The 22,764-nt window shown below is 42.5% G+C and overlaps 1 protein-coding gene across 1 annotated transcript in view; it reads left to right on the top strand.

Moving 5' to 3' along the window:
* Positions 1 to 5,058: 5,058 nt before the first annotated feature.
* Positions 5,059 to 22,764, top strand: part of SCML4 (Scm polycomb group protein like 4) — a 167,989-nt gene continuing 150,283 nt past the window's right edge. The window contains exon 1 of the mRNA XM_040428839.1: positions 5,059 to 5,166. The gene's annotated coding sequence lies outside the window, so the exon portion shown is untranslated. The remainder of the gene's footprint in view (positions 5,167 to 22,764) is intronic.

Raw genomic sequence — 22,764 nt, 5'->3', positions numbered from 1 at the left:
GCAGCTGCACGCTTGACTTTTATCAGTTCATGGGCAGTTATTTTGCGCCTTGGTTTTTCCACACGCTTCTTGCGACCCTGTTGACTATTTTGAATGAAGCGCTTGATTGTTCGATGATCACGCTTCAGAAGCTTTGCAATTTTAAGAGTGCTGCATCCCTCTGCAAGATATCTCACTATTTTTGACTTTTCTGAGCCTGTCAAGTCCTTCTTTTGACCCATTTTGCCAAAGGAAAGGAAGTTGCCTAATAATTATGCACACCTAATATAGGGTGTTGATGTCATTAGACCACACCCCTTCTCATTACAGAGATGCACATCACCTAATATGCTTAATTGGTAGTAGGCTTTCGAGCCTATACAGCTTGGAGTAAGACAACATGCATAAAGAGGATGATGTGGTCAAAATACTAATTTGCCTAATAATTCTGCACTCCCTGTAGACTGGCAAGCGAGACAAATCATCGGTTGGAGTGAATTTTGTTCGGATAATTGTTTTGGCACATCTATCTCTGGTGTGTCCATTACGGCTTTACCTCAGTATCTCTCAGATTTTGTGGATGTCTTTTCAGAGGGTGGGGCTCAGGAATTGCCCCCTCATCGTGACTATGATTGTCCAGTTAATCTCATCCCAGGGGCTAAGTTGCCAAAGTCTCGGCTTTACAACCTTTCTCAACCCGAAAGAGAGGTCATGCGAAAGTATATCGCCGAGAGTTTGGCAAAAGGTCATATTAGACCATCTAAGTCTCCAGTGGCAGTGGGTTTGTTCTTTGTGAAGAAAAAGGATGGATCACTGAGACCGTGTTTGGATTTCCGGGAATTGAACCGTATTAAAGTCCGGGATCCATATCCCCTGCCTTTGATCTCTGATCTTTTTGATCAGATTGTGGGAGCCAAGGTGTTCTCCAAGTTGGATTTGAGGGCCTACAATCTGATCAGAATCAAGGAGGGGGATGAGTGGAAAACGGCCTTTAATACGCACGAGGGTCATTTTGAGAACCTGGTTATGCCTTTTGGGTTGACGAACGCGCCAGCAGTATTTCAGCGATTCGTCAATGACATTTTTCATCATTTGGTGGGGAGGTTCGTAGTAGTTTACCTGGATGATATTTTAATTTATTCTCCTGATCTGAAGACCCATCAGGATCATGTGAGACAGGTTTTGACGATCCTTCGGGAGAATAAATTATATGCTAAATTGGAGAAATGTTTGTTTGCGGTGCAAGAGCTTCCGTTCTTGGGATACTTGCTTTCTGATTCTGGTTTTCGTATGGACCCCGAGAAGGTCCGGGCGGTTCTGGAATGGGACCGACCAGAGAATCAGAAAGCCTTGATGCGGTTCTTGGGGTTTACGAATTATTATAGAAAATGTATTTCAAACTACTCTACCATAGTAAAACCTCTCACTGATATGACCAAGAAGGGCGCCGACGTCTCTGTCTGGTCGGATGAGGCATTGCAGGCCTTTTCGGCTATTAAGGAGCGTTTTGCGTCTGCTCCCATTCTGGTGCAGCCGGATGTTTGTCAGCCATTTGTAGTGGAGGTTGATTCATCAGAGGTGGGGGTTGGTGCGGTGTTGTCACAGGGTTCATCCCCTGGCAAGTGGGTCCCGTGTGCCTTTTTCTCCAAGAAGCTCTCGGCCGCTGAGAGGAATTATGATGTTGGAGATAGAGAGTTGTTGGCTATCAAGTTGGCCTTTGAGGAATGGCGTCACTGGTTGGAGGGGGCGTCTCACCTCGTTACGGTATATACAGACCATAAGAATTTGGCTTACCTGCAATCTGCCAAGCGTCTGAACCCTAGGCAGGCCAGATGGTCACTGTTTTTTACCAGGCTCAATTTTGGGGGTCAAGAACGTCAAGGCAGATGCCTTGTCTCGCAGCTTTATTGGGGGAGGTGATTCAGAGGATCCTGCGCCGATTTTAGCGGATGGGGTGGTGGTCTCCGCTCTATACCCTGAATTAGAGATGGAGGTGTTGGGAGCCCAGGAGGGGGCTCCTGGTTCTTGTCCCCCAGGGAGGTTGTTTGTTCCTGAGGGCCTGCGATACAAGGTGTTCAAGGAACATCACGATACTGTCCTTGCTGGACATCCTGGTGGTAAGTCCACCTGTGATCTGGTGTCCCGGAGGTTCTGCTGGCCAGGGTTACATAAGAGCATTGAAAATTACGTGACAGCCTGTGAAACCTGCGCTCGGTCAAAGGTTGCTCATACTCGACCGGCTGGTTCACTTCTTCCATTGTCTATTCCGTCTCGTCCTTGGACGCATTTGTCTATGGACTTTATTACGGATCTGCCGAGTTCCTCCGGGAGAACAGTGATTTTGGTGGTAGTTGACCGTTTCAGTAAAATGGCTCACTTTATATCGCTAACTAGTCTGCCTAACGCTAAGACTCTTGTGCAGATTTTTGTCGATCATATTGTGAAATTGCATGGTATTCCTTCGGATGTGGTCTCTGATAGGGGCACGCAGTTTGTCTCCAGGTTTTGGAGGGCGTTCTGCTCTCGGCTTGGCATTCAACTTTCATTCTCTTCGGCTTTTCATCCGCAGTTGAATGGTCAGACGGAGCGTACTAATCAAAACCTGGAGACCTACTTGAGGTGCTTTGTGGCTGAGAATCAGGAGGACTGGTCCTTGCGCATTGAGGATGGAGCTCCATCCTCAATGCGCCTGCGCCGATGACGTCACATCTACACCCGGCGCAGGCGCATTGAGGAGCGAGCGGCCGAGTGAGTGGCCGCCTCTCAGTGCGCCTGCGCAGATTGAAGATAGGTACGGCCGCGGCGCAGGCGCCAGATATTGAATGAAAACAGGCAGGGCCAGCAGAGAACGATTCCGTTCCCTGGCCCTGTCAATCAACAAGCGGAGGGGGCGTCATTACGATCGGAGGATGCGGCTGCTACCAGCAAGTAGCCGCCCTACTTGCTGGTAGCAAGGTAATTTGCATATTTCAAAAATCGATTTTTAGCAAATTCTACTGAACGAAAATCATTAATTAGCTTATGTATGGATAAATCACAGTGTAGGGATTATTAGTAAAAAAAAAAAAAAAAAACGGTTTAATGGGGTGACAGAAGCCCTTTAAAAGTTATGGGTGTCATACTATAGCTACACAAAGAAATATTCCTTAGCAGTGAATAGAAAAACTCCATTCATGCTCTCCATTCATGGTGGGGCCTCATTCCTGAGATAGGAGTGGGTCCTATGTTGGACATTTATAGCTTATCCTATTGATATGTCATAAATGCCCAGATGGGACAACCCTTAAAGGGAACCTGTGACTATGAAAATGCGATTGAAACTTCTGCTGTTTTAATTCATTGGAGTCATGTGGGTGTTGAGACACAGTGAGTGACAGCTAACTCTACACTAATAGGCCTGCAGAGAAGGCTGTCAATCACAGAATAGGACTGCCCACATGACTCCGATGCATAAAAAAAAGCTGAAGTTTAAATTGGTAAATTAGTTTTCTGAGTCTTTTTTTCACAAAACTATACATCAATCTGCTCAGCTCCTTCTGCTCTATAACTTGCTTCTTGCAGATCACACTGCATTTTCATGGTGACAGGTTCTCCTCAACAAGTGAGTTTTAGTGCATAGTGAATGCTGCAAAAACAAAACCCAAAAAACAATGGCAGAATTTTTATTTTTCCATTTTACCCCAAAAATATATATTTTTGTAGTTTCTCAGTACAGCATAAAAAATTACTCATGCTGCAAAAAAAATAAAACAAAACAAGCTATGGCTGTGTCGCCAGAAAAGTGAAAAAGGGTGGTGATGGGAAAAAAAATGTAAAAATGTCTGTTACAGTAGGGGATTAAGGAGAAAACTGGACAACACCTGGGATTCACCTTAAATAAAGAACAGGTAAGTGCTTACCTTATAAATACTATGCCATCACTCTGGTTCTCCCTGCCAGACTCTATTTACCGGGCTGCAGTGGTGATGTCATGTTGACAACACATGACTGCTGCAGCCAATCACTAGCACCCGTTGGTACATCTGATCAGGCCAGTGTTTGGCTGCAGCGGTCATGTGTTGTTGACGTCACTGATGCAGCCAGGTAAATAGAGCCTGATTGCGAGAATCAGAGTTACGGCGTGGAATATGTCAGGTAAGTACTTACCTGTTCTTTATTTCCGGTGAATCCCAGGGGTTGTCCAGTTTCCTGGACAACCTCTTTAATATATTTCCCAAAATGAAAAGAAAGACGGTCCAGCTTCACTGAAAATACTTGAGGCTTTATTAAATCCCGTGCAGATAAAAACCAACGTACAGCAATGCAAGAAATCGACCGGTTTCGGATCACTATAGGTGCGGATCCTTAGTCATGATGAAGAACATCATGACTAAGGATCCGTACCTATAGTGATCCGAAACCGGTCGATTTCTTGCATTGCCGTACGTTGGTTTTTATCTGCACAGGATTTAATAATGCCTCAAGTATTTTCAGTGAAGCTGGACAGTCTTTCTTTTCATTTTGGGATTTGTTGTGCGCCAAGGTTCAGGGCGAGGTCCGAGCTCCTGGCTTCCTGTGGATGAGCGCGACATTCTCCAGTGTTGTTTCTTTAATATATTTAGCCCAAAGAAACTACTTTGTTTCCCTCCAATGAGAATCAGCAAGTAATAAACATAAAAATTTGAAAAAGTCCTCCCCTTTTCTCAGTATTAAAAAATGTATATCAATTTGTACTTTTTACTCTTTCGGAGGTTATAAGTCTTTCACGGTGTAACCTTTTCCCTAATATAAGCACTATGACGTGTATTCATTTCTGACATACATTTTGCAGTCCAGAATGTAGTTGAGTGTGACTGCTCTCTTCCCTTTTATCACTTATGTTTGTGTCTCCTCTTTATAACTGCATCTGCCATGGATTGTAATAGTGGTTGTATTGAGGATTAACCTTCATGGCAAAGAAAAACTGCTTTTGACGGGACTGATACTAGATCTTAACCAGGGAAAACCCCTGCATGGGAGCAGTCTCAGTCATTAAAAACATCTATTTCACATAAACATTACTAGAATGACATGAAAACCTGGCAGGAAGTCACACAATTGGCCACAGAGAGCTAAATGTGCTTTTCTCAGTTTAAGAAAGCAGCCAACCAATGCAATACAGAAGCTCAATTAGACGCCATTGGAGGACCTTGTAAGAAGTACTCAAGGGTAAATGGTATTTATTTCTAAATTCCTTTTGTCCACCCTTTACCTTTATGATAGCTTTTATTTTGTTTTATATGACTGTTTCAGTTTTTAAATGAATTCTGCAAGAATATAGCACAGTTCAGTTTTAGAATATGGGTACGTTTTCTGCTTTTCATGGTCAAATACTTTCTGAGAACAGCAGCAGTTTCTTTAAAATAATAAGTGTGTCTTAAAATGTATGCTAGTCATTTAACAATGATTACATTGTTCACTCTTATTTTGTGCCTGTGTTATCTCTGATTAATAGGAGTGCAATATCCGCGATGCGAAGTTTGGATGGCACCCTGAGGTGCTTTGATGTTATACCTGCATTATTGTCGGCACATGCTGTTAATGTGTCTAACCTGCTTGATAAACCTCTGTCATATGTTATTGTTCAAAGGTGGCTGCGACCACAGTGGTACTGTCTTTGTTCATGTACTCATTTGTCTAGTGTGGTAGTGTCCATGATCAATTGCTCCTTTGCCTTTACCTGATAAAATAAAAAACTATTGAAACTAAAAATAATAAGTGTGTGTTCTTGGTGTTATCACTGATCAGCCGATACCAGCGACTATGGTGCCCGCTCAGCTCCTGAGTGTGCGACATATTTAAAGAACCATCATCTAACGTACATGTATGATGGCAGATGTTGGAAATGGTTAATAGGGTAAAAATATTTAGAATATTTAGGTTGAATTCAAATGTGGTGGATTAATTGCCAGAATTTCTTCAACTCTCCCACTGTTCTGAATGGGGTTTGCAGAAATCCAGGCACAGCTACAGAAACAGCACCACTCAGATTTTCATGGATTTTCATTCACAACAAATCTGCATTCACATGTGGATTTTGTGGCAGAATTTTTCCACGACGGAAAATCAGTCCCATTCATTTCAATAGCACAGCAAGCACATGGATTTCTGCAAGCTCCATTCAGGTGAATGGAACTGATTTTCAGTTGCGGAATTTTCTGCAACTAAGTGTGTAGCATGTGAAGGCACCCTTACTGACTTTCTTTTGAATGTTGCCTTCCTGATGGGGTTACCATATAACTAGAGTTGAGCGGACACCTGGAAGTTTGGGTTCGACAGGTTCGGCCGAACTTCGCAAAAAAGTTTGAGTTCGGGACCCGAACTTGACCCCGAACCCCATTGAAGTTAATGGGGACCCGAACTTTGGAGCACTAAAATGGCTCTAAAAAAGTCATGAAAAGGGCTAGAGGGCTGCAAAAGGCAGCAAAATGTGGTTAAGAGCATGGCAAGTGCTCTGCAAACAAATGTGGATAGGGAAATGACTTAAAATAATATAAAATACGTAAAAATAAAAAATTATAATCTTGATCTAGGAGGAGAAGGTCCATATGGAGCAGGAGGTTGAGGAGGCGGTGGATGTTTCGGTTTAGGTGGAAGCGGCGGTGGAGGAGGAGGTAGCCAACACTGGTTTTTGGTTTTGTTTTTTATTTTATTATTATAATTTTTTCTTTAAATTTGGGTAGACCCCAAAACATTGGGAAATATAAAAAATAAAACAAAGAGAAAGTGCGCTGGAGTACAACAATGGCTGGTTGAGGCTGGTATACATGTCTATTCTGCACAAGGTGCAGGCAAGTCCTGTGGGATCCCTGCCTGGTTCATTTTAATGAACGTGAGCTTGTCCACATTAGCTGTGGACAGACGGCTGCGCTTGTCTTGAAAACCCCCCTCCTGCCGTGCTAAACAAACGTTCAGACAATACACTGGTTGCAGGGCAGGCCAGCACCTCCAAGGCGTAAAGGGCAAGCTCAGGCCATGTGCCCGATTTGGAAACCCAGAAGTTAAAGGGGGCAGACCCATCAGTCAGTATGTGTAGGCGTGTGCACATATACTGCTCCACCATGTCGCACGTCCCTGTGACGTCCACGATCCAATTGGATATTTTCTCTATCAACTTTCGATGTTCTTTTATGCGCCTACCATAGTGATAACGGGTAACTGGGAATCAGGGATCCATGCCGGAGAGGGAGCCTGAGAAAGAAATACCACATCCAAGGGAGGTCAATGGCTGAAATCTGATTGGGTGGAGATGTGGGACAAGTTATTAAAGCAGAAAAATCGAAGGAAGGCAGGAGGTGCGTGGCAATTACCCACTCCCGACTCGGGGAGGTAGTGATGATAAATAACAATACAGGACTCTTAAGATGCCCTGTTATTGGAATGGGTAATACAAAATTACAGGGAATGTCACTGCAGTATTTTGGATTAGGAAACGTTATGCAGAAGAGGCCCTGCTGCCGCTTTGTTGACTCTAGATAACTTCTGCCTGATCACACGTCCCCGTCCACGATCCATTTGGATATCTTCCCTATCAACTTTCGATGTTCTTTTATGCGCCTACCATGGTGATCACCGGTAACGGGGAATCAGGGTTCCGTGCCGGAGAGGGAGCCTGAGAAAGGGATACCACATCCAAGGGAGGTCAATGGCTGGAATCTGATTGGGTGGAGAGGGTGGGTCAAGTTATTAAATTAAATTCAGCACATGCGCCAGGCAAGGGATGTGCATCAAACCGGCTAGGCCCAGAGCTGCTACGAGATTTCGCCCATTATCGCACACCACCAGGCCGTTCTTGAGGCTCACTGGCACCAACCACTCATCGGTCTGTTGTTTCATGCCCTTCCACAGCTCCTGCACGGTGTGGGGTTTGTCCCCCAAACAGATACGTTTCAAAACTGCCTGCTGTCGTTTACCCCTGGCTGTGCTAAAGTTGGTGGTGAAGGTCTTACGCTGACTGGATGAGGAGGCGGTAGAGGATGAGGAAGCGGAGTAGGAGGAGGAAGCAACAGGAGGCAAAGAGAAACGCCCTGCAATCCTCGGTGGTGGAAGGACATGAGCCAAACTGCTATCCGCCTCAGGCCCAGCCGCCACTGCATTCACCCAGTGTGCTGTTAGGGAGGTATAACATCCCTGACCGTGCTTAGTGGTCCACTTATCCGTAGTTAGGTGGAACTTGCCACAGATGGCGTTGCGCAGTGCACATCTGATTTTGTCCGCAAAGGTACTTTATCGCCAAAAAAAAAGTGTTTTTTTCACCCACAATGTCCAAGTATATTCACTGATTATATTTCACTATCAGATTTGCAGTGCAGGCTGCAAAGGTACTTTATGGGGAAAAAAAATGATGATTTTTTCACCCACAGTGAAACAGATGGATTTACTGATTATATTTCACTATCAGATTCGCAGTGCAGGCCGCAAAGGTACTTTCTGGCAAAAAAAATATGATTTTTTTCACCCACAATGAAACAGATGGATTTAACTGACTTTCTTTCAATATCACAAATGCAGTGCAGGCCGAAAAGGTACTTTATGGCCAAAAAAAAGTGTTTTTTTGACCCACAATGTCCCAGTTGTATTTACTGATTATATTTCACTATCAGATTTGCAGTGCAGGCCGCAAAGGTACTTTATGGGAAAAAAAAGATGATTTTTTCACTCAGTGAAACAGATATATTTACTGTATATATTTCACTATTACATTTACAGTGCAGGCCGCAAAAGTACTTTATGGAAATAAAATAAGATTTTTTCACCCACAATGAAACAGATGGATTTAACAGATTTTCTTTCACTATCACAAATGCAGTGCAGGGCGCAAATTTACTTTTTAGCAAAAAAATTATAATTTGTCCCCCCAGAATCCAACAGATGGATTTACTGAATTGATTACACTCACATATGCAGCACAGGGGTACTTTACCTACAGTTGCAATAAAAAGTATGTGAACCCTTTGGAATGATATGGATTTCTGCACAAATTGGTCATACAATGTAATCTGATCTTCATCTAAGTCACAACAATAGACAATCACAGTCTGCTTAAACTAATAACACACAAAGAATTAAATGTTACCATGTTTTTATTGAACACACCATGTAAACATTCACAGTGCAGGTGGAAAAAGTATGTGAACCCTTGGATTTAATAACTGGTTTAACCTCCTTTGGCAGCAATAACTTCCACCAAATGTTTCCTGTAGTTGCAGATCAGACGTGCACAACGGTCAGGAGTAATTCTTGACCATTCCTCTTTACAGAACTGTTTCAGTTCAGCAATATTCTTGGGATGTCTGGTGTGAATCGCTTTCTTGAGGTCATGCCACAGCATCTCAATCGGGTTGAGGTCAGGACTCTGACTGGGCCACTCCAGAAGGCGTATTTTCTTCTGTTTAAGCCATTCTGTTGTTTATTTACTTCTATGCTTTGGGTTGTTGTACTGTTGCAACACCCATCTTCTGTTGAGCTTCAGCTGGTGGACAGATGGCCTTAAGTTCTCCTGCAAAATGTCTTGATAAACTTGGGAATTCATTTTTCCTTCGATGATAGCAATCCGTCCAGGCCCTGACGCAGCAAAGTAGCCCCAAACCATGATGCCCCCACCACCATACTTCACAGTTGGGATGAGGTTTCGATGTTGGTGTGCTGTGCCTCTTTTTCTACACACATAGTGTTGTGTGTTTCTTCCAAACAACTCAACTTTGGTTTCATCTGTCCACAGAATATTTTTCCAGTACTGCTGTGGAACATCCAGGCGCTCTTGTGCAAACTGTAAACGTGCAGCAATGTTTTTTTTGGACAGCAGTGGCTTCCTCTGTGGTATCCTCCCATGAAATCCATTCTTGTTTAGTGTTTTACATATCGTAGATTCGCTAACAGTGATGTTAGCATACGCCAGAGACTTTTGTAAGTATTTAGCTGACACTCTAGGATTCTTCTTCACCTCATTGAGCAGTCTGAGCTGTGCTCTTGCAGTCATCTTTACAGGACGGCCACTCCTAGGGACAGTAGCAGCAGTGCTGAACTTTCTCCATTTATAGACAATTTGTCTTACTGTGGACTGATGAACAGCAAGGCTTTTGGAGATACTTTTATAACCCTTTCCAGCTTAATGCAAGTCAACAATTCTTAATCGTAGGTCTTCTGAGAGCTCTTTTGTGCGAGGCATCATTCACATCAGGCAATGCTTCTTGTGAAAAGCAAACTCAGAACTGGTGTGTGTTTTTTATAGGGCAGGGCAGCTGTAACCAACACCTCCAATCTCATCTTATTGATTGGACTCCAGTTGGCTGACACCTCACTCCAATTAGCTTATGGAGATGTCATTAGGCTAGGGGTTCATATACTTTTTCCACCTGCACTGTGAATGTTTACATGGTGTGTTCAATAAAAACATGGTAACATTTAATTCTTTGTGTGTTATTAGTTTAAGCAGACTGTGATTGTCTATTGTTGTGACTTAGATGAAGATCAGATCACATTTTATGACCAATTTGTGCAGAAATCCATATCATTCCAAAGGGTTCACATACTTTTTCTTGCAACTGTATATTATTTTCCCTTCCCCTAGCACATATGCATGTTGCCCACTGAACTAAAAGAACAGGATTAAATTATTGTCCCTGGCACATATGCAGTGCTGATGTACTACACTTGCACAAAATGGCCGCCGACGCCCACCTAACTAACAGACGGATAAAACGTATTTTTCTGTGTCACTGGGCTCAGGGCCGGGTACAAAAATGTTGCATTGCACCCACAAAAAAAAAAAATCGCTGTAGATCGCAGAGTTAACAACAAGTTCTGATATCAGATTCTTTCCTATTCTCTCCCTCACAGCAGCAGCATCCTATCCCTACACTAGTAAGAGCTAAGTGACGCGCGGCGCTACGTGACTCCAGCTTATATAGAGGCTGGGTCACATGCTGCACTGGCCAATCACAGCCATGCCATTAGTAGGCATGGCTGTGATGGCTTCTAAGGGCACACGAGTTAAACGCTTGTTGATTGGCTGCCCTGCAGTTTTTCAACACGCGACATTAAATTTAAAATTTTAACTTTTACAGAAATGTTCTGGTTAGGGTCCGGGGTCCAAAAATCGTAAAGTTCGGTACGAACCCGAACTTTACAGTTCAGGTTCGCTCAACCCTACATATAACTAATCTCTAAAATGTCTGCTTTAGCCATTCTAGATGCATAAAAAGAAGGCAGCTCAGGCTATGTTCACATTGTGTCTAGAATGTAGGCTTGGTGTATGCACTGGGAAAGTGCCTGACATATCCATAGGCATCTGTCAGACTAGTATACATTGGTATACCTTTTTATTATTGTATAGAAAAGTACAGTTGACCACTTTTCTATGCAGAGACATCTCAAAAAGCAACATATACTGAGCAGTATACAATTTTTTTTAACATGGGTGCCTATGGGTTAGTTGTGCCCCGATCAAGGCATACAGAGACATACACTGGAGCCTTCAATTGGAACTATTGGGGTCATTTATCAAACTGGTTTAAAGTAGAACTGGCTTAGTCGCCCATAGCAACCAATCAGATTCCTCCTTTCATTTTTGACAGTTTCTTTGGAAAATGAAAGGTGGAATCTGATTGGTTGCTTTAGGCAACTAAGCCAGTTCTACTTTACACCAGTTTGATAAATGACCCCATATATAATAGAAGGCTTGAACACAATGACCCATATTTACTAATGTGATTCCGCCTAGCCCTTGTTGTAAAATGTGCCAACATTTGACACCAGTGGCTACTGTTTTAGACTCATTTATGAATCAAATGAGACAAACATAAAAATCCACTGTACCTAGCTCACCAACAAGGGATTGTTTAGGAGGGAAAGGGGCCTAGGCTGAGATGCAAAAATTTGCAGTACCACCAAACAAAAGATTCTGTTCCAAGTAGCCAACCAATAGGTAACAGGGATAGACTGGCCATAGACTCTCCTAGGAAGGTTCCCACTAGGCAAACCTGATCACATATGATCACATTATGGGCCACTAGCACCTGCTCACTAAAGTTAGCAGTTTCATTTATTAGCTAGTAATGCTGTTAAAGAGCTACCTGGCCACAAGCCAGATAAATAAGGACCTGACAGGTGAGTGCATAAGGACTGGATGCTAGGTGCGTTAGGTCCTCATGTACCCAAAGGCCAGGCAGGTCTATTCCAATATTAATACATTTAATACCTAATAGGTACCTGACTGGAGGCTGGGCAGGTCTAAGTGCCTGATGCTTCCAGCTTCAGGACGTGATGTTGCTCACATGGGTCCTGAAGACTGACACCATGACAGTCAATGTGGAGGTAGAGGTACCATGGCTGACTTAAGTGGTTCAGCAGATCAGAATTTCACACTCATAGCCTGTACGTGATACGGATTACTCCTTGCCAGCCATAGTATGAACTAAGTTAAACCGGTAAGGGTATGGCCACATGTAGTAAATCCAGGGCCACTTTGAATTCCCAATCCTCCCGTGATGGCCGGTATGTCAGACAAAAGTGCCTAGCCATGCGCCACATTTATTATCCAGTACCAGCCACTCTAATATATTTGGCGCATCTTTAGACTGTCTTAAGTTTACACTTTCTGCTTTTTAGACAAAATTAGTAAGTCTACCCCAAAGTGAATAGTTACTTGTTTAAATGTTTGTGTCTCTTTGAAGGGTTGATGTAAGTCATTGGTGTTAGGATTGTAAGGTGAAAGAGATAAAGTGGCAGTAACGTGTACAAAAATGACTGAAAATGAAATAATTTATACTTAAATCATGACTAATGTAAAAAAAATGAAAATCAGACATCATATATTACATGATAATCTCTTTCTAACAAAGCTAGAACCAGCCCTGTACCTCACATAGATCCATAGATCTTCCCGTTAATTGTTCTGCTAGATTTATATCAAGCTGGCAGCTCAAGGGGAGTGTCTTTTCTGCTGCAGCTCAGGGGGCGTGTCCATGCTCTCCCTATCACAGCTCAGGAGGCAGCTAAAGGATGAAACTGAGCATGTGCGGCCTCTCAGTGAGCCGGACAAAGAAATGAGCAAAAAAAAAACAAAAAACAAAGAGCAGGTGGCGCTATACAGATACCTTTTATTGAATTACTCAGTGGCTATGCTAAATTTTTTATTACATGCAATTACAGATGTATTTAGATCGAGGTGCTGATTAGAAAACTGTTGAATATTTTTAATGGGACAACCCCTTTAACCCCTTTAGGACACAGCCTTATTTCACCTTAAGGACCAGGACATTTTTTGCAAATTTGACCAGTGTCACTTTAAGTGGTGATAACTTTAAAAACGCTTTGACTTATCCAGGCCATTCTGAGATTGTTTTTTCGTCACATATTGTACTTCATGGCACTGGTAAAATGAAGTAAAAAAAATATATTTTTATTTATAAAAAAATAACAAATTTACCCAAAATTTGTAAAAAATTGCAAATTTCCAAGTTTCAATTTCTCTACTTCTATAATACATAGTAATACCTCCAAAAATAGTTATTACTTTACATTCCCCATATGTCTACTTCATGTTTGGATAATTTTGGGAATGATATGTTATTTTTTAGGAACCCCTAGAGTAGAAACTCCATAAAAATGACCCCATTCTAGAAACTACACCCCTCAAGGTATTCAAAACTGATTTTACAAACGTTGTTAATCCTTTAGGTGTTCCACAAGAATTAATGGAAAATAGAGATATAATTTTAAAATTTCACTTCTTTGGCAGATTTTCCATTTTAATATTTTTTTTCCAGTTAGAAAGCAAGGGTTAACATCTAAACTTAACTCAATATTTATGGCCCTGATTCTGTAGTTTACAGAAACACCATATATGTGGTCATAAACTGCTGTACAGGCACACGGCAGGGCGCAGAAGGAAAGAAATGCCATACGGTTTTTGGAAGGAAGGTTTTGCTGGACTGGATTTTTTGACACCATGTCCCATTTGAAGCCCCCCCGATGCACCCCTAGAGTAGAAACTTCATAAAAGTGACCCCATGTAAGAAACTACACCCCTCAAGGTATTCAAAACTGATTTTACAAACGTCGTTAACCCTTTAGGTGTTCCACAAGAATTAATGGAAAATAGAGATACAATTTCAAAATTTCACTTTTTTGGCAGATTTTCCATTTTAATATTTTTTTTCCGGTTACAAATCAAGGGTTAAGAGCCAAACAAAACTCAATATTTATGGCCCTGATTCTGTAGTTTACAGAAACACCCCATATGTGGTCGTAAATTGCTGTACGGGCACACGGCAGGGCGCAAAAGGTAAGGAATGCCATACGGTTTTTGGAAGGCAGGTTTTGCTGGACTGGATTTTTTGACACCATGTCCCATTTGAAGCCCCCCTGATGCACCCCTAGAGTAGAAACTTCATAAAAGTGACCCCATGTAAGAAACTACACCCCTCAAGGTATTCAAAACTGATTTTACAAACGTCGTTAACCCTTTAGGTGTTCCATAAGAATTAATGGAAAATAGAGATACAATTTCAAAATTTCACTTTTTTGGCAGATTTTCCATTTTAATATTTTTTTTCCAGTTACAAAGCAAGGGTTAACAGCCAAACAAAACTCAATATTTATGGCCCTGATTCTGTAGTTTACAGAAACACCCCATATGTGGTCGTAAACTGCTGTACGGGCACACGGCAGGGCGCAAAAGGTAAGGAATGCCATACGGTTTTTGGAAGGCAGATTTTGCTGGACTGTTTTTTTTTACACCATGTTCCATTTGAAGCCCCCCCTGATGCACCCCTAGAGTAGAAACTCCAAAAAAGTGACCCCATTTTAGAAACTACGGGATAGGGTGGAAGTTTTGTTGGTACCAGTTTAGGGTACATATGATTTTTGGTTGCTCTATATTACACTTTTAGTGAGGCAAGGTAACAAGAAATAGCTGTTTTGGCACCATTTTTATTTTTTATTTACAACATTCATCTGACAGGTTAGATCATGTGGTATTTTTTTTATTTTTTTTTTTAAACATTTCTTTATTCAGATGCACAAGATATACAGTCACTTAATACAATAAGTATACATCTTAACCACCTCCGGACCGCCTAACGCAGGATCGCGTTCCGGAGGTGGCAGCGCTGCGCACAGTCACGCATATACGCGTCATCTCGCGATGGCCGAGATTTCCAGTGAACGCGCGCACACAGGCGCGCGCGCTCACAGGAACGGACGGTAAGAGAGTTGATCTCCAGCCTGCCAGCGGCGATCGTTCGCTGGCAGGCTGGAGATGTGTTTTTTTTAACCCCTAACAGGTATATTAGACGCTGTTTTGATAACAGCGTCTAATATACCTGCTACCTGGTCCTCTGGTGGTCCCCTTTGTTTGGATCGACCACCAGAGGACACAGGTAGCTCAGTAAAGTAGCACCAAGCACCACTACACTACACTACACCCCCCCCCCCCCGTCACTTATTAACCCCTTATTAGCCCCTGATCACCCCTGATCACCCCATATAGACTCCCTGATCACCCCCCTGTCATTGATTACCCCCCTGTCATTGATCACCCCCCTGTAAAGCTCCATTCAGATGTCCGCATGATTTTTACGGATCCACTGATAGATGGATCGGATCCGCAAAACGCATCCGGACGTCTGAATGAAGCCTTACAGGGGCGTGATCAATGACTGTGGTGATCACCCCATATAGACTCCCTGATCACCCCCCTGTCATTGATTACCCCCCTGTCATTGATTACCCCCCTGTAAAGCTCCATTCAGACGTCCGCATGATTTTTACGGATCCACTGATAGATGGATCGGATCCGCAAAACGCATCCGGACGTCTGAATGAAGCCTTACAGGGGCATGATCAATGACTGTGGTGATCACCCCATATAGACTCCCTGATCACCCCCCTGTAAAGCTCCATTCAGATGTCCGCATGATTTTTACGGATGCACTGATAGATGGATCCGATCCGCAAAACGCATCCGGACGTCTGAATGAAGCCTTACAGGGGCATGATCAATGACTGTGGTGATCACCCCATACAGACTCCCTGATCACCCCCCTGTAAAGCTCCATTCAGATGTCAGCATGATTTTTACGGATGCACTGATAGATGGATCCGATCCGCAAAACGCATCCGGACGTCTGAATGAAGCCTTACAGGGGCATGATCAATGACTGTGGTGATCACCCCCCTGTCATTGATTACCCCCCTGTAAAGCTCCATTCAGATGTCCGCATGATTTTTACGGATGCACTGATAGATGGATCCGATCCGCAAAACGCATCCGGACGTCTGAATAAAGCCTTACAGGGGCATGATCAATGACTGTGGTGATCACCCCCCTGTCATTGATTACCCCCCTGTAAAGCTCCATTCAGATGTCCGCATGATTTTTACGGATGCACTGATAGATGGATCGGATCCGCAAAACGCATCCGGACGTCTGAATGAAGCCTTACAGGGGCGTGATCAATGACTGTGGTGATCACCCCATATAGACTCCCTGATCACCCCCCTGTCATTGATTACCCCCCTGTCATTGATTACCCCCCTGTAAAGCTCCATTCAGACGTCCGCATGATTTTTACGGATCCACTGATAGATGGATCGGATCCGCAAAACGCATACGGACGTCTGAATGAAGCCTTACACGGGCGTGATCAATGACTGTGGTTATCACCCCATATAGACTCCCTGATCACCCCCCTGTCATTGATCACCCCCCCTGTCATTGATCACCCCCCCTGTCATTGATCACCCCCCCTGTCATTGATCACCCCTCTGTAAGGCTCCATTCAGACATTTTTTTGGCCCAAGTTAGCGGAATTTTTTTTTTTTTTTTCTTACAAAGTCTCATATTCCACTAACTTGTGTCAAAAAATAAAATCTCACATGAACTCACAATACCCCTCACGGAAACCAAATGCATAAAATTTTTTAGACATTTATATTCCAGACTTCTTCTCACGCTTTAGGGCCCCTAGAATGCCAGGGCAGTATAAATACCCCACATGTGACCCCATTTCGGAAATAAGACACCCCCAGGTATTCCGTGAGGGGCATATTGAGTTCATGAAAGATTGAAATTTTTGTCCCAAGTTAGCGGAACGGGAGACTTTGTGAGAAAAAAATTAAAAATATCAATTTCCGCTAACTTGTGCCAAAAAAAATTTTTTTCTATGAACTCGCCATGCTCCTCATTGAATACCTTGGGGTGTCTTCTTTCCAAAATGGGGTCACATGTGGGGTATTTATACTGCCCTGGCATTCTAGGGGCCCCAAAGCGTGAGAAGAAGTCTGGTATCCAAATGTCTAAAAATGCCCTCCTAAAAGGAATTTGGGCCCCTTTGCGCATCTAGGCTGCAAAAAAGTGTCACACATCTGGTATCGCCGTACTCAGGAGAAGTTGGGCAATGTGTTTTGGGGTGTCATTTTACATATACCCATGCTGGGTGAGATAAATATCTTGGTCAAATGCCAACTTTGTATAAAAAAATGGGAAAAGTTGTCTTTTGCCAAGATATTTCTCTCACCCAGCAAGGGTATATGTAAAATGACACCCCAAAACACATTCCCCAACTTCTCCTGAATACGGCGATACCACATGTGTGACACTTTTTTGCAGCCTAGGTGGGCAAAGGGGCCCACATTCCAAAGAGCACCTTTAGGATTTCACAGGTCATTTACCTACTTACCACACATTAGGGCCCCTGGAAAATGCCAGGGCAGTATAACTACCCCACAAGTGACCCCATTTTGGAAAGAAGACACCCCAAGGTATTCCGTGAGGGGCATGGCGAGTTCCTAGAATTTTTTATTTTTTATCACCAGTTAGATGAAAATGCTGATTTTTTTTTTTTTCATACAAAGTCTCATATTCCACTAACTTGTGACAAAAAATAAAAACTTCCATGAACTCACTATGCCCATCAGCGAATACCTTGGGGTCTCTTCTTTCCAAAATGGGGTCACTTGTGGGGTAGTTATACTGCCCTGGCATTCTAGGGGCCCAAATGTGTGGTAAGGAGTTTGAAATCAAATTCTGTAAAAAATGACCTGTGAAATCCGAAAGGTGCTCTTTGGAATATGGGCCCCTTTGCCCACCTAGGCTGCAAAAAAGTGTCACACATCTGGTATCTCCGTACTCAGGAGAAGGTGGGGAATGTGTTTTGGGGTGTCATTTTACATATACCCATGCTGGGTGAGAGAAATATCTTGGCAAAAGACAACTTTTCCCATTTTTTTATACAAAGTTGGCATTTGACCAAGATATTTATCTCACCCAGCATGGGTATATGTAAAATGACACCCCAAAACACATTCCCCACCTTCTCCTGAGTACGGAGATACCAGATGTGTGACACTTTTTTGCAGCCTAGGTGGGCAAAGGGGCCCATATTCCAAAGAGCACCTTTCGGATTTCACAGGTCATTTTTTACAGAATTTGATTTCAAACTCCTTACCACACATTTGGGCCCCTAGAATGCCAGGGCAGTGTAACTACCCCACAAGTGACCCCATTTTGGAAAGAAGAGACCCCAAGGTATTCGCTGATGGGCATAGTGAGTTCATGGAAGTTTTTATTTTTTGTCACAAGTTAGTGGAATATGAGACTTTGTATGAAAAAAAAAAAAAAAAAAAATCATCATTTTCCACTAACTTGTGACAAAAAATAAAAAATTCTAGGAACTTGCCATGCCCCTCACGGAATACCTTGGGGTGTCTTCTTTCCAAAATGGGGTCACTTGTGGGGTAGTTATACTGCCCTGGCATTCTAGGGGCCCAAATGTGTGGTAAGGAGTTTGAAATCAAATTCTGTAAAAAATGACCTGTGAAATCCGAAAGGTGCTCTTTGGAATATGGGCCCCTTTGCCCACCTAGGCTGCAAAAAAGTGTCACACATCTGGTATCTCCGTACTCAGGAGAAGGTGGGGAATGTGTTTTGGGGTGTCATTTTACATATACCCATGCTGGGTGAGAGAAATATCTTGGCAAAAGACAACTTTTCCCATTTTTTTATACAAAGTTGGCATTTGACCAAGATATTTATCTCACCCAGCATGGGTATATGTAAAATGACACCCCAAAACACATTCCCCACCTTCTCCTGAGTACGGAGATACCAGATGTGTGACACTTTTTTGCAGCCTAGGTGGGCAAAGGGGCCCATATTCCAAAGAGCACCTTTCGGATTTCACAGGTCATTTTTTACAGAATTTGATTTCAAACTCCTTACCACACATTTGGGCCCCTAGAATGCCAGGGCAGTGTAACTACCCCACAAGTGACCCCATTTTGGAAAGAAGAGACCCCAAGGTATTCGCTGATGGGCATAGTGAGTTCATGGAAGTTTTTATTTTTTGTCACAAGTTAGTGGAATATGAGACTTTGTATGAAAAAAAAAAAAAAAAAATCATCATTTTCCACTAACTTGTGACAAAAAATAAAAAATTCTAGGAACTTGCCATGCCCCTCACGGAATACCTTGGGGTGTCTTCTTTCCAAAATGGGGTCACTTGTGGGGTAGTTATACTGCCCTGGCATTCTAGGGGCCCAAATGTGTGGTAAGGAGTTTGAAATCAAATTCTGTAAAAAATGACCTGTGAAATCCGAAAGGTGCTCTTTGGAATATGGGCCCCTTTGCCCACCTAGGCTGCAAAAAAGTGTCACACATCTGGTATTGCCGTACTCAGGAGAAGGTGGGGAATGTGTTTTGGGGTGTCATTTTACATATGCCCATGCTGGGTGAGAGAAATATTTTGGCAAAAGACAACTTTTCCCATTTTTTTATACAAAGTTGGCATTTGACCAAGATATTTATCTCACCCAGCATGGGTATATGTAAAAAGACACCCCAAAACACATTCCCCACCTTCTCCTGAGTACGGAGATACCAGATGTGTGACACTTTTTTGCAGCCTAGGTGGGCAAAGGGGCCCATATTCCAAAGAGCACCTTTCGGATTTCACACGTCATTTTTTACAGAATTTGATTTCAAACTCCTTACCACACATTTGGGCCCCTAAAATGCCAGGGCAGTATAACTACCCAACAAGTGACCCCATTTTGGAAAGAAGAGACCCCAAGGTATTTCGTGATGGGCATAGTGAGTTCATAGAAGTTTTTATTTTTTGTCACAAGTTAGTGGAATATGAGACTTTGTAAGAAAAAAAAAATTAAAAAAAAAAAATCATCATTTTCCGCTAACTTGTGACAAAAAATAAAAAGTTCTATGAACTCACTATGCCCATCAGCGAATACCTTAGGGTGTGTACTTTCCGAAATGGGGTCATTTGTGGGGTGTTTGTACTGTCTGGCCATTGTAGAACCTCAGGAAACATGACAGGTGCTCAGAAAGTCAGAGCTGCTTCAAAAAGCGGAAATTCACATTTTTGTACCATAGTTTGTAAACGCTATAACTTTTACCCAAACCATTTTTTTTTTTACCCAAACATTTTTTTTTATCAAAGACATGTAGAACTATAAATTTAGAGCAAAATTTCTATATGGATCTCGTTTTTTTTGCAAAATTTTACAACTGAAAGTGAAAAATGTCATTTTTTTGCAAAAAAATCGTTAAATTTCGATTAATAACAAAAAAAGTAAAAATGTCAGCAGCAATGAAATACCACCAAATGAAAGCTCTATTAGTGAGAAGAAAAGGAGGTAAAATTTATTTGGGTGGTAAGTTGCATGACCGAGCAATAAATGGTGAAAGTAGTGTAGGTCAGAAGTGTAAAAAGTGGCCTGGTCTTTCAGGGTGTTTAAGCACTGGGGGCTGAGGTGGTTAAGAGACATACAATCATATTTCTTGCTATCTGCATTCCAATACATCCTTTTTCTCCCCATTATTTTTCCCAACCTTAACTACCCACCCTCCCTTCACCCCTCCCAACTTCTGCTACTCATACCAATCTTGTTCACCTCCTCTAATATTTCAGATTTCACACAAGAATAGAAAATAAAAAAACATTATTTTTTTTTTTTTTTTTTTAGCCCTTATCTAGATCTCCAATAAACCCAGAGTACCTCTCAAACTTGCCTCCAAAAACCACTTTGTTTGCTTGAATGGGGTTACTAATTCCACGATTTCTTCCCTCGTTAGGCTATGCTCCACCAGTTTTTTCCATTTTTTTAAAAATTTTGCTACTTCCTTCTCTTTGTTCCTACCTACTTCTAACCTCTCTAGATACAATTTTTTTTTAATGAGACCCAACACCTCTTCTTTGGTAGGAATGACTGGCTCCAACCAATGTCGTAGCAAACACTTTTTGACTGCCATAAGGGTAATATGGACTCCTGGTTCCGCCACCCCTTTGCCCAGCGAGACATCCTGACCCACAGGAATATATTGGAACACACACTGTTGCGGATCTGTTCTCACCTCTACATCCCAGACCTCTTTAATAAGCGAGATCACGTCTTCCCATAGCGGTCTAAGCCGTTGGCAGTTCCACAGCCCATGCAAAAGGTCTGCTTTAGGTAATGAACATTTAGGGCATTCCCTCAGATAATGCGCTGGTGCATTAGTATATGAAAGATTGTATGCATATGTCGCTTTATGTAAGATCCTCCATTGCGATTCTCTCCATTGTTCACTGTGGACTGCCTTCCTGACATACTCTAACCCCTCTCTCATTTTAAGGGTCAAATCTTCTACCTCCACATCTCTCTCCCAATGCATAAAAACAGATTTCGCCAGGTTCATAAGACTGATGTCTCTCAGACGTCTATACGTCTCTGCCAGGGAGATCATAACCCCACCCCTCCCCATTAGAGCTTCAAACCAGGTCATTCTATCCACTTCTCCTAAGGAATCCGCCTGGGCTTTACAATAGGCTGAGAGCTGGTAAAATGCCAAAGGGTGAGATGTCTCCATCTGATATTTATTAACAAATTGCTCCCACGACATCAGCTTATAGTCTGGTCCAGTTAGTAGGTCACTTAGTGTATGGATATTTTTCTCTCTCTATTTCCTGTACATTTTATTTTCTCGCCCCTGCGGAAAAGCAGGCAGACATGTGGTATTTTTTATAGACCAGGTTGTCACGGACACGGCGATACCTAATATGTCTACTTTTTATTATTTATGTAAGTTTTACACAAGGATTTCTTTTTTTACGGTTCAATCATTATTTTATTAAATCGTATAATTGAATAATGTATAAATATATCCAATAAGTATACAAAACAGTAAAAGTACAAGGTCGAGAACTGGACATACCAATAAGTCTGAGGTAGTATTACATTCAATAATTAGTCTTACGGAACAAAATTTCAAGCATTAGTACCGCTGGGGCTTCCAGAGATGAATCTAAGAGCATACACGGCATTTATTCTCAAACTTCCAGACTAGTAACCACATAAGACAAGGAAGACATCACAAGACATGACAGACCCAAACAAGACATACACAGAAGGAAAGGGGGGGGGAGGAGGTGTATAGGATAGGAGATTCTGCTTAGTGTAGTATTTAGGAGCTATTACCCGGGACAATACCTGTTGTCAACCAATCATGGAAAGATGTGGAGGTACGAAATTGATTCCATGGATCCCAAGTCCCCCAAAAGGCTGTAGCAGATCCTGAATCCCTAGCGCCTAATTCTTCCATATGAACTAGTGAATCCAGGGCGTTAGACCAGGTCACTCTCAAAAGACTCTCTGTAGACCTCCATTGACGGGGAATTACCTGTCTCATAGCTAGGATAAACAATCGGAGGGCGCCCTTCTTAATCTGTGAGATCCGCCCTGAGAACATGGATAGAAGAGCTAACGCAG

The sequence above is a fragment of the Bufo bufo genome, chromosome 4, assembly GCF_905171765.1.
Source record: "Bufo bufo chromosome 4, aBufBuf1.1, whole genome shotgun sequence".
NCBI classification, from domain to species: Eukaryota; Metazoa; Chordata; class Amphibia; order Anura; family Bufonidae; genus Bufo; species Bufo bufo.
This window is presented reverse-complemented; position numbering and strand designations above follow the sequence as displayed.